Source organism: Lactuca sativa, chromosome 1, assembly GCF_002870075.4.
Source record: "Lactuca sativa cultivar Salinas chromosome 1, Lsat_Salinas_v11, whole genome shotgun sequence".
Taxonomy (NCBI): domain Eukaryota; kingdom Viridiplantae; phylum Streptophyta; class Magnoliopsida; order Asterales; family Asteraceae; genus Lactuca; species Lactuca sativa.
In genome coordinates, this window is record NC_056623.2 from 91,186,634 (window position 1) to 91,197,474 (window position 10,841).

Here is a 10,841-nt window from a genome sequence, read left to right on the forward strand (position 1 = left end):
AATTAGTATTGATCAAGAATTAATCTAGAATTAATTAAGTGATCAAAAGAAGACTAATTAAATATATGGGTTGATTGTATAAATCATCCATACTTGTATAGTAGGCTAAGACTCCATGGATTATCAAGTTGGGCTAAAACCCATAGGATGATCTATGGATGCTCCATGGTGTATTTGAATCCATGGATCCAAGGAAATGGAAAGCCATGACAATTAGGGTTCACCATAATTGTCACTAACTATATAAGCATCTTATTGTTGACAAAATCGGCAACTAGATTATATGTGAAAGGGCTAGCCGATTTTTATGAAGTGTGGATTTCTCTCTAATCTATTCCAAGTGTATTTGGTATTGTGTGAACCATTTGAGGTGTTACACTTGGGGCACTAGGCACTCAAGCTTCATGAAGACATTCTACATCAAAGAGGTATGTAATTCTAACTTAATATATTCATATGAATCAATGTTATTATGCTGGTTAGGATGAATAGCTTGGAAAGTTCATATTTGCATGTATAATAGAGAAAACATAGATCCAAGGTATTTAGGGTTGCATGTACACTTAGGAGTGTTAGAATGCTCAAAACCCAACAGTGGTATCAGATCCTAGGCTTGTTTTCAATTATACTTGATGCAAATTGCTGAAAAATGATGAAAAAATCGATTTTTTGGCTATCTGGGCACTGGAATCGCCGAGTCCACCGATGAACTCACCGATTCCATGAAGAAAATAATCCTACTCATCGAGTAGGTTGATACACTCGACGAGTAGGAGCCCCAGACAGTATATTTTCGAGTTTTTTGGCTAGAAATGGACTCGGAACATTACCCTAAGATGTTTTTGGACTTATAAACTTGTTTTTGATGTGGTAATGTTCATGCTAATCCAGTCTCAAAGATAATTGTCAATAGATTCATGTTTTGTATTAGTTTAAAAGTTATGCTAATTACATGAAAAAGTTTGATGTGTATTATCTTTGTTCATATGAGTTGCTTAGATTAATAGATAAGTTAATTGATTCTGTGTTGTCAATCCATTTTAATCTAAGAGATGATTCTAAAATGTGTGTGTGTAACTTGTCCTCAAGTTACATGAAAGGTCACATTTAAGTTTCATAAAAGTCATAAAAGTTGGCAATGGTTGCAAAAAAAATGAAGAGTCTTGTCCTCAAGTTATGGAAGTACAAGAGTCACTTCATTAAGTAATAAAATGTGTAACCTTAATTAATACCATAAGTTACAAAATAAAGAAAAGTTACATTCTTTTATTAGTTTAAAGTCTTCCATAACTTGTCCTCATGTTATGGAACTTGAAGAGTCTTTTAATTAAAACTACTTTAAACACATAAGTTATGGAATTAATTAGTTTTGAATAGTTTCAAAACATTCCCTCAACTTTTGGAATTTGAAACGTTTTCACTTATGAATACTTTCATTCCAAGTTAGCCCTTAGAATTTTAAAAGTTAAAATTCAACCCTTATACTTTATAATATTATAAGTTAATAACATTTATATATATATATATATATATATATATATATATATATATATATATATATATATATATATATATATATATATATATATATATATATTGTAACGACCCGTCTCCGGTATGATGATTCCATAGTATTTAATTAGAAGTTTTCATGAGGGACTCGGCGAGTCTATAGCCCGACTCGCCAAGTAAGGACGGGATTGTGTGCACGTGTTAGTCGGCGACTCGGCGAGTCCATATTCGGGACTCGGCGAGTCTGCTGGAAGAATTGCACCCTATTTAAACAACCTTATGAGCCCCAATCTCGCCTCCTTCACCCTCAGAGAGCTGTGAGAAAACCCTAATCCATCCCTTGTTGTTTTAAGTGCTTTTGTGTGTGGATTTTGAAGGCTTGAAGAAGAAGAAGAAGAAAGGAGCAAAGAAAGGAGGTGTAGAGCAAAGATCCAAGGGCAAAATCAGAGTTCATTGAGGTATTCTTCGGATCTCCTTCTGTTTTATGCTTTAAACCTCCATTAGAACACTTCTAGGACTAGTTTGATGCATTTTCCAAACCCTATAGTTGTATGGATGCCTTAATAGGTCGAGATATCCTTAGATCTGTTCATATAGGAGTTGTAGAGCCCGGATCTATTGCCTTTTTAAAGATACTTTGCATGAGAACTCTAGATCTAGCCTTTATTATGCTTTTTGAGCCATTTTATCTTCATGGATGCATATGGGCACGTAAAGATACAATCTTTACGTGCTAATCGAGTTAAGGGAGCCCAGATCTATAAGTTTTATACACTGGATTCAAGCAGAATCGAGTTTAGAGTTGCTGCATGCAAGCAACTCGGCGAGTCGAGTCGCGAGTCCTCGATTTTCCCTTTTCTAAGTGATGCCGAATGGGGACCAGTGAGTAGTAGAGTGAACTCGTCGAGTTGTTCATACGACTCGGCGAGTCGGATACAGATTGCCTGAGTTTTAGGTTCGAGAGGGAACTCGTCGAGCTGATGCCATACTCGACGAGTAGCAGTGAGTAGGGTTGAGAAGTGAGAATAGGGACTCGGCGAGTTGGCGGCCCAACTCGGCGAGTCAGGTCAACTGTAGGTTGACTTTGACCGGGAGAGTTGACTTTGACCAGGGGTAAAATAGTCATTTTACCCCAATGTAGTGATTAGTGTTTGATTGAGTGTGTTTATGAAATTGTAGCCGGGGAGATACCGGAGCAGCAGCAGACAGTTTCCAGAGCCATACACACAGCAGCCAGTTCACGAGGTGAGTTTCCTTCCAGTAGGAACGGGTCTACGGCCACAATGCCGGCGCGTTTAGTTAGTAGCAGTTCCGGACTTCAGTCCGAAGCAGCAGTTCAGTATGCTTGAGGTCTATATGATTCGAGCATGTTTGTGTGTTATATGTTCCAGACTTCGGTCCGATGCAGTATGTAGGATGTGTTTATATTAGTTGATATGTGTATGCTATGCTATGATCAGTCAGTTCCGGACTTCGGTCCGATGCATTTAGTTCCGGACTTCGGTCCGATGCAGTTAGTTCCGGACTCCGGTCCGATGCAGTCAGTTCTGGACTTCGGTCCAATGCAGTCAGTTCCGGACTTCGGTCCGATGCAGCTAGTTCTGGACTTCGGTCCGATGCAGTGGGCAAGGCCCAGTATGTGCTTTATATGTATTGTATGGTATGTGGTAGTTTGGGGGAGCTCACTAAGCTTCGTGCTTACAGTTTCAGTTTTGGTTTCAGGTACTTCCGCAAGTAAAGGGAAGAGCTCGGGATGATGGCATCGCACACACCACAACTTCAGTTTTTGTCCTGGGAGTTGATACAGTTTTCTTAGATATGATTTGATACAGTTGTGACTCAGTTTTCTTACAGTATTTTAGTATGATTTGAGATACATAGGGTATGGTTTATTATATGATACTCAGATTGATGGTTTTTGGTTATATTAAAAAAATCGAAAAAATTTCGGGTCGTATTTTTGGGTCGTTTCATATATATATATATATATATATATATATATATATATATATATATATATATATATATATATATATATATATATATATATATATATATATATATATATATAAGAGTAAAGTCAATCTTACCGTTAGTAGGCCTCATTCACGAAGCCGGTCTATAAGGGGGGTAAAAGGTTACTGCCTATAAAATGGCAGTTTAATGGGCGCTTCCTTGACTGGTGGAGGGTTGTTAGCCGAACGGGCAGGACAAGGACTATAATTGTCCCTTCATTAAAAATATTAATGATAAATACTAAGTAACTAAGCTTTTTATAAATACCCAATCTTTTGTTACTCAGGAAAATGTGAATAAGGTGCTAATCCATGAAATTACACTTTGCACTTTGTTTTAGTCGGTTAGTGGAGCGTGTGTGGTTAACCAGCACACTAACTCGTATTTAACAACGTAGGCAAAGGGTAGCTTAATGTTTATCATAGTATCGATGGAGCGTATGTAGTTAAATGGCACATCGATTGAGAGGTAAACATTTAAGGGTACCAAGTATATTTGCATGGTTATTCACACCTTGTTTTGTGATCCTCGACATCCCAGTCACAAAACCTGAAGGGCACACTCGAGATTGAAATATGCCATTGAACAGTTCAATGAATCTCAAAAGAATCTAGGAGTTTCAAAAATGAATTAAAACCTAATAGTACATTTCGTTTATCTTGGTGGAAATTGGTGAATCGTCATTCACACACCTTCAAATATTTTTTTAGCTTGGATTACGACATTCCTCTTCCAAGTTATAAAATAGTTTGTTAGGTCCTAGCCTTAATATTTAATACTGGGTGTTATATTAGGGGCTCTAAATCAACTATCTTAAATATCTCCCAAAAGATGATCTTCCTAAATCTCTTGAAACAAGCTTTCCTAAATGAAGATTATGTCCCATGGAAATCATACTTCTTTCACCTCCTCCATTATTCTCCCTAACCCACAAGTTCTTGAAAAGTTTAAGGTCACTCAAGCCCTATTAGCAAGAAAAGGTCTATGTGTGGTCACATCTTGGAGATGTATTCACATATTGAGAAGCCGGGAGAGTTGGGTGTCAAAGTCTTGAGAAAGTTGGTCGCTCAACTACTTTCTAAGTCACATAGTGAGTTCCTTTGTGACTCCTATGAAACAGACTATAACAAGACCCTTAATGATCTTATCTATTTGCTAAGGTCAACTTCCTAAAACTTTATGGATATTGATAATAATGACATTGGATATCCAGTAAAGCTCTCTCCTCCAATGGAAAGGGATTGGCCATAGTCGACTTGGTTGACCAAATGGTAAAAAGAGAGGCTAAGTCTGAAATAGTCCCATTATCAAGGGTCCATTGCCAAAAAAAGGGGAATTGGTTGTAAAGCTACCAAATTTACCTAAGTATGTTAAAGTCAATAAGTTTGACTCTACTCCAGGTAAAGTCCGCTATCTAACTCTGCTAAGTTTTTATTCTGAGATTCTTGATAAATGATGTGACTGGGTCACATTTTGATGTTTTAAGAATCAAAGAAATTGAAGAAACTTATAGAAAGAATATGTTGAATCTGATCGCGTAGATGGATTTCTATCGCATAGTTTGAAGATCGGATTCTTGAGCTACTTCTTTGGAGTTATGATATATTGCTTAGGAATAAATAACAACAAAGTTTTCATGTGCTTTTGCACTCTAAGGATAGTTTTTCCGCAATGTTTTTAAAATAAAAGGAAAAATTTTGATTTTATTTATTTTAAAATATCCTTACAATGGCATTTGTGGAAATTTTTGTTGCTTATAAGATTCCATTAAGAGCAAGAGTGGAAATATCAATTTGATTCTTTCGTTTGTGGTAGTCTCTATATTTACCAAATAAGGAAAGATTCTCATCACCCAAGTCTTAGTTGGATAGAAACTTGGAATCATGCAAGTTGTATAGCATGATGAATGAGAACTTTCAAGCATTGGAAAAATTAAGACTAACTACTTGTTCACATGGATGTGCATGTGAGTCAATTAAAGGACTAAGGGATCGACTACACATTCTTGTGCACTGGTTAAGTCCACCACAAAAGATCGATAAGACTATTCATCATAATTTACTATAGCTCAGTAATATGGTTATACTTACAAGCTTAGGTGTAATTGTGAGACATTGGAAAAGGTTCCAATGTATGACAGAGCGAATAAGAAGAATCAACTTAGGCAGAAAGAAAGTTTCTCAATTCTAAAAAGATGGGAGGGTACTTTAGTATCATGTTATATGATCATCTTAATGATTAAGAGACCTTATCACAATTCATCCTCTAAGTGCATTCTGATAGCTAAGAAGAGGAGCTATGAATTGTTGAAATGGTTAAATCATGAAGATGAGTCATATTTCATTCCAAAAACAATTCTTAGAGTTATACTCTAAGATTCTAACTTGAGTGACATGTCTTAAAGAACGTTTAAACACTTGTCAAATGTAAGAGTAAAAGTTTTCTACTCTTGTACATTTGAAATCGGTAAGTTGTGATGTTTTGGATAAAAACAAAGACCAACTAAGGCCAATTGTGTTAAGTGTTTGTCTTGATTAGAATCCACACTATCTCTTGAATATCTGACAAGAAAGTCTTGTATGTCAAGAGGACAGTTGGAGTCTTAAAGGTCTTGAAAGTCTCAAGAACTAATCAAGAATAAAACCTGAAGTTCTTCACTAGCATACGACTTGAGGTTTATAACCTATCGTGTTGACATATTCTGTGCCCATTCCACTGAAAGTTAGCTTTACGTATGAGTTCTTAGAGTTCTCAATTGGTTGCACAACAACATGGAAGCAATGGTAGGTCCTTGAGCTGCCAGGTGGCAAGAAAATAAGATTGAGTTCAGTCCATATGAGTTTGAAATTGTCACTATCCTTGTCTTGTGACTATGTTTTTGACAAATTCACTTGGATAAGAACACATACATTATAAAATCTAAGGGTCATAAGGTTTCTATCTGATTCATGAAAATGATGGTGAGGAAGCACTTTCACTAAGTAGACTTTAGCTAGATAGCAATTGTGATATTTTCATTCTCAAAGTCGTTGTGGAGCATGTGTGGTTAACCGGCACACTAACATGGACTTGCGAGAAGTGGCAAAGGTCTAAACAATCGAGACTATGATTACAACATCCCTTTTCATAGTTCTTAAAATTGTTTAGACACACCTGTAAGCTATCTAAGATAAGGTGTATGATATTGATAAAGTTTTATCAAAGCAATCTAGTATCAGAAATCAGAAATTTGGTAAGAAAGTCAATAAAGTATTGATTTCTAGAAGTCCAACTAATTTCTGAGTACATGTCAAAGCTAGTGGGAGCATAAGTGTTATGCTAATAATCATCATGTTAGTGGGTTGCAAGTTAGCAATGTTAATTGTAGAAAACAAAAGGTTTCAATTGGGAAAGAGTTGTTTTGCTATAATTAAGGGAGAGGAAATTATACTTCATCTCAAATCTAAAAGCTTAGATTGAGGTTTTACTCGTATTTAGTCAAGTACATATATATGAATGTTATGTTGGAATGGCTCAACATAAGAAAATTCTATATATGGGTCCATTATTTTCGTTCTAAAATTTGATTATGATTACAACATCCCTTATCATAATCTGAATTATGAGAACTTGGCAAATTGAAATGGAAATATTATAGCAAAAGTTTGGTTTAGTCTTTATGTGAGACATCATGAATCGTGTCCCATATGCTTCGGATATAGGATCGATTACATGTGTTATATTCATCTTTTCTAAAATTTTCAAAATGCCTGGGGCATTAAGAAGGGAAAAGGTCTAGAACTGGATATGACTAAAAGGATTAAACAATTGTTGAGCACAATCTATGGTTTACCACAGATTGGTTTCTCAAGGACAGTTAGAATTATAGTGTTAATTGTTAGAAGGACCATATTGACATATTCTGAAAAAAAGGAAACTCTTGTTCAGAAGTGATAGTCAAAATGGAATATGGAAATGTTTCAATGTTAGAAATTATTCAATCTGTGTAAGATTAGAAAAACCATAATGCAAGAAGGATGTCTCCATGGATTTGATCTCCATTGGAATACTCTGTAATGTTTGTTGTCAAGTCTTTGTGACTTTGAGCATAATCATTACAAGAGGATCAATGCATATAAGTTTAAAATCTAACAAATTTTGGTAAGTGGCAGGAATTTGGAATTCTTGCATTTTCAGTAAGGATTTGGGACTGTGAAATGAGAATCATTGGAGTTATGTTCTATTGATCTATTTCACAAAGTAAAGATCAAAGACAAACATAGTATGCATACTTGGTGTATGGCATGGCTAGAGTTTAGAAAACATAGTGTACATGCTTGGAGCATGGGACAACTATTGTTTTAATTCAAGAATAAAGTTGATAGTTGAAACAGTATATAATGAATAATGTGTAATCATATGGTGATAAATAAAAGGTTTTTTTATTTATTTTCATAAGTTCTGAGACCATATTGGAATCGACTATTATTTTGTTTCACTCTGCATGTTTTGACTTCTAGAATAACTAGGTCATTGATCTGAATGACTAAGTTATTCAAACCATCCACAGTTAGTCATATGTTGGAAGTAGATATGAATCAAGATTGTCATGGGTTACGCTTGTAGAGGTCTAAGATGTTGGACAAAGTGGTTCTACAACACTCATGAGTGCACATAATTTCTGAGTATTGGATTCCACCCACGCTCATTGGAATCACTTCATGGATTCTATCACGAGTGATCATGAGACGATAAAATCTTATATTCTTCAAACCTAGAGATGTGAGTTGTTACTATGAGTTAGTTATACATTGATTGCACAAAAATGCATTGGCAACTTGATGTTATAAAGCGTGCCTATGTGTATGATTCAACAAGTAGTAGAACAAGCCATATGAGTCGAAGTTTATCCATTCCTTTTACCTTCGGGATAAAAGCGATACCTGTGGGCCCCTCGATGATTTGGTGATGACAAATGTAAGTGCCCGGCCGGGCCTGGACTGATTTGATTTGTTCAATTAGTCAGTCGTCATAAATCGGAAATCGGGAAACAATAAATGGACAGAGAGAATGATTTATAATCCATGTCTCAGTCTATATGATATCTAGAAAGGAGGAATATTTGATCCCTTATCTAACGGACAAGTCATTGACAAAGGTAAGAGATCATCGGCAAGGTCAGAGTTCGACAGAAGCTTTTGAGAGCTACGATTGCCAGTCGGTTCTTGAAGTCATACTTGCAATAATAGTTTTAGACTTATCCAAGTGGGTGACTATTGGATTAATGTCTAAGTCCATAACTATAATTGGTAAGACTTGACCCGACCCGGCATGGTCCATTTGGGTTGCATGGCATCATGCATTTGGATAGACTAAAACGAGAGAAATAACAATTAAGGTTTGTTAATATATTATAAGTTCTAATATATTAATAAGATTATTTAATTAGTATTCATCAAGAATTAATCTAGAATTAATTAAGTGATCAAAAGAAGACTAATTAAATATATGTGTTGATTGTGTAAATCATCCATACTTGTATATTGGGCTAAGACTTCATGGATTATCAAGTTGGGCTAAAACCCATAGGATGCTCCATGGTGTATTTGAACCCATGGATCCAAGGAAATGGAAAGACATGACAATTAGGGTTTACCCTAATTGTCACTAACTATATAAGCATCTTATTTTTCACAAAATCGGCGACTAGATTATATGTGAAAGGGCTAGCCGATTTTTATGAAGTGTGGATTTCTCTCTAATCTATCCCAAGTGTATTTGGTGTTGTGTGAACCATTTGAGGTGTCACACTAGGGGCACTAGGCACTCAAGCTTCATGAAGACATTCTACATCAAAGAGGTATGTAATTCTAACTTAATATATTCATATGAATCAATGTTATTATGTTGGTTAGGATGAATACCTTGGAAAGTTCATATTTTCATGTATAATAGGGAAAACATAGATCCAAGGTATTTAGGGTTGCATGTACACTTAGGATTGTTAGAATGCTCAAAACGCAACACTATGGTCTTCCCAAATCCTTTGGAACTTGCTTTCTACATGAAGATGATATTCCAAGATTCGATCGATGAACAAGATATCATGATTCACTTCCTCCACCTCCTCTTATTGTTCTCTAACCCACAAGTTCAAAGGCTTGAAAAGTTCAATCTCAGTCAAGCCCTTTTGGCAAGTAAACATGAAGAAGGAAAGTCAGTGTTTGCACACGTCTTAGAGATGAAGTCACAAATTGATAGGTTAAGAATGTTGGGAGTCGTTGTCTACGAGAAGCTAGTTGTTGACTGGGCTATTCAATCGCTTCCTGACTCATATAGTGAGTTCGTAAGAGAGTACTATATGATAGATCATGACGTGACTCTCATCGATCTTACATATTTGCTTGTTACTGTTGAATCAGCAATGATTTGGCGCACTGGAGAATCAAAGTTGATTGGTGGATCTGCCTTCTAAACCTCCATGGACATAGGAAATGGAAACGAAAGGCATGCCATGGTCGAAAAGTTTGATCATAAGCAAAAGGCAAAGTCTGTAGTAGTTCCGTGTGCTGTCCCGAAAGAGCCAATTTGCTTTTATTGCCAAGAGAAGGGGCATTAGTGACGAAACTGCCCTGTCTACCTGAGAAATCTAAGAGATGGGAGAGTCAAGACGTATGGCTTTACTTCAGGTAAAATCCATTAACTAACTCTATCAGTTCCTATTTTTTCATTCTTGATACAATATGTAATAAGATTACATTTTTTGATGGATCGAAGAAAAGACAGGAAGCTTAAAGGAAGAAGCGTGCGGAATCTGATCGTGAAGAAATTTTGGATTTCGATCGCATGGATTCAAAGATCAGATTTTTGAGATGCTACTTTATAGTTAGGATAGATTTCTAAGAAATGTAGTAGCGTAGTTTTTAATAAGTTGCGTTGTAAGGACAAATTTTTCCGCAATAAAATCAATTTTGTGTTGTCTTATTTATTTATCCTTGCAATGACATGTATGAAAAAAATGATGTTTGAGTATTTCTATTATTAGCAATGTAAAATGGATGTGATTCTTAGTTATATTATTTATGCTAGTGTCATAATTTTTTAAGTAAGGTAAGATTCTCATCACCCAAGTTTCAATTGGACAGAAACTTGGAATCATACAACTTGTATTGTGTGATGTATGGAAATATTGGTACTTAAGTAATTAAGACTAATTCCTTGTTCACATAAGTATGTGAGTCAAGTGAAGAACTATAGGAACTAGTATACAATGTTGTGTACTAGTCAAGTCCACCCTAAATAGTACTAACATTATTCCTCATGACTTACTAAAA